The sequence below is a fragment of the Scyliorhinus torazame genome, chromosome 14 (genome assembly GCF_047496885.1).
Source record: "Scyliorhinus torazame isolate Kashiwa2021f chromosome 14, sScyTor2.1, whole genome shotgun sequence".
NCBI lineage: Eukaryota > Metazoa > Chordata > Chondrichthyes > Carcharhiniformes > Scyliorhinidae > Scyliorhinus > Scyliorhinus torazame.
In genome coordinates this window covers 166,090,475-166,092,959 of record NC_092720.1, presented here as the reverse complement: position 1 = coordinate 166,092,959, position 2,485 = coordinate 166,090,475, and the positions used below count along the sequence as shown (strand labels likewise).

The 2,485-nt window shown below is 46.6% G+C and overlaps 1 non-coding gene across 1 annotated transcript; it reads right to left on the bottom strand.

Moving 5' to 3' along the window:
• Positions 1–369: 369 nt before the first annotated feature.
• On the bottom strand, positions 370–451 carry trnas-gcu (transfer RNA serine (anticodon GCU)). The gene has a single exon. It is a non-coding gene; the product is annotated as a tRNA-Ser (tRNA).
• Between the last annotated feature and the right edge of the window lie 2,034 nt (positions 452–2,485).

Below are 2,485 nucleotides of genomic sequence, written 5' to 3'. Positions count from 1 at the left end.
TAATTGAAACTTACTATACCTGTATCATTTCGGTGAAGCTGCATTGCCGCCGCTACATTAAAGTTCTGAATTCATTTTTGAATCCACCCATTCCCCAGCTTCAGCAGAGTTTTGTGGGGTTAATGTCACCATTTCTTAAACTCGTCATTCCCCTGAACTAAGAAATGTGGCTTGACTTTGACATTGCCCAAAAGACAAAGTAGTTGTCTAAGTGTCCAATCTGTTCAACTCAGTCTCTGAATTCGCGCTCTTCCAACACAACTGGATACAATCTGGCATCACAGCTTGGGCTGGATTGTCACATCAGTGGTTGCAAATCCACGTCACGGCAAAAGTGATGCAGTTCTGAGAAAACGGTGGACGAAAAAGCGACGAAGATGGGATTCGAACCCATGCGTGCAAAGCACACTGGATTAGCAATCTATCGCCTTAACCACTCGGCCACCTCGTCGCGTTCGGTCAATCTTTTGTTCAGAATATCAGTTATATGTTAGCTCAATCATTCATGTGCCATTGCCGAGTGAAGAGGTTACATTCTGAACCGATCAGTAGAAATAGACGTGCAGAGGGAGTTTACTCTTAGACCCACTTCTTCAACTTTGTGTGAGTATAAGTGCTTCATTTTGTATCTGTAAGTCTCTGGTACATTATATCTGTGTCATATTCTGACTGTGTTTCGCATTTTCTGCTACTGTATGAGCGTTGGGTCACTTTCTGATTGTGTCCGTGGAATTGTGCGTGTGCAAGCGATTTGTTCCGACAGTCGGTTTCCGGAACAGTGAATTAGATTGGAATTAATTCTGTATTTGTCAGTCTCTGGTTCTGGAAGGAAGTTTGTGTATCTCCACATTTTCACTCTTCGAATGGTGTTGGTGTAAATGGAAGTGCGTCAGTGTGAGTGTTGTGAGATTCGCTCATTATGGGTCAATGCCAGTGTAAGTGAGTGTGGAGCTTGATTGCTCCTTCTGCAAACATTCAACCCCTCCACGACCGATCAACAGGATGCACTGCAGTAAATCACTAATGTTCGTTGGACACACCTTCCAAACCCATGACCATAGAAAGCATCCTGTCTGGCTGCATCACAGCCTGGTGTGGCCTCTGTTCGGCCAAAGACAGTAAGAAACTATAGAGCCATGAACACCGCCCAGTCCATCATGCGAATCTGCCTCCCATCCAGTCACTCTCTCTGCACCTCCCGTTGCCTTGGGAAAGCGGGCTTCTGAATTAAAGACCCCTCCCACCCGGTTTATTATCTCTTCCAACCTCTTCCAACGGGCAGGAGATGCAAAAGTCTGAGAACGCACACTCCCAGGTTCAAAAACAACTGCTTCACCATTGTTACCAGACTCCTGATTGACCATCTTATCGTCTGAACTGATTTCTTCACACATCTTCTCTACTGAGTGGAATGGTCTGTCTTAACTGTATGCAGAACAATATTTTCACTGTACCTCAGTACACGTGATAATAAATCAAATAAAATCAAATAAAGTAAAAAGATCAGTAGATAACTGGGAACCCCACCATCTGGAGGTTCCCCTCCAAGGCACTCACCACCCTGACTTGGAAATATATCGCCGTTCCTTCACTGTCGCTGGGGCAAAACCTGGAACACCCTCCCTAACAGCACAGTGGGTGTACCTACACCTGAAGGAGTGCAGAGATTCAAGAAGGCAACTAACCAGCACTGCCTGAAGGGCAACTCGGAATGGCCAATAAATGCTGGCCTAACCAGGGACGCTCACATCACGAAAATGGATGAAATTAGGGTTATGCCCTTAGCATTGTGGACAGCATAATTGCTTCACATCTTCAGGGTCCCAGGTTCGATTCCGGCTTGGATCACTGTCTGTGCAGAGTCTGCACATCCTCCCCGTGTATGCGTTGGTTTCCCCCGGGTGCTCCGGTTTCCTCCCACAGTCCAAAGATTGCAGGTTAGGTGGATTGGCCATGATAAATTGCCCTTAGTATCCAAAATTGCACTTAATGTTGGGTGGGGTTACTGGGTTATGGCGATAGGGTGGAGATGTTGACCTTGGATAGGGTGCTCTTTCCAAGAGCCGGTGCAGACTGGATGGGCCGAATGGCCTCCTTCTGCACTGTAAAATCTATGATTACCTCACAGACTCTGTGTTCCTATTGCCCTTGCAAATTCCGAAGCAACGCTTCAGCTGCCTGCGCCGCTGGTGGGCGGGTGGAGATCCTGGTGTGAAGGCAATGCCGCATGATATGAGAGTGGAAACAGACGATTTTAAAGTTTGTGTGTCGGAAGGTGAAGAGTGAACGTGTCTGTGAGAAGGTCACAGAAAAGCTGTGACTGGGGCTGCACAGTAGAGGCAAGTTTTGGTTTGTCAGTCACTGAAATCTTGTAATGAAGGCGCAAAATCAGAAACAGTAAATTCTGGAAATATTCAGCAGCTCCGAAAGCAGCTGTGGAGAAATATTCTTGTCGCCAGGAGGCAGCTCTCCAATTGCATACTTC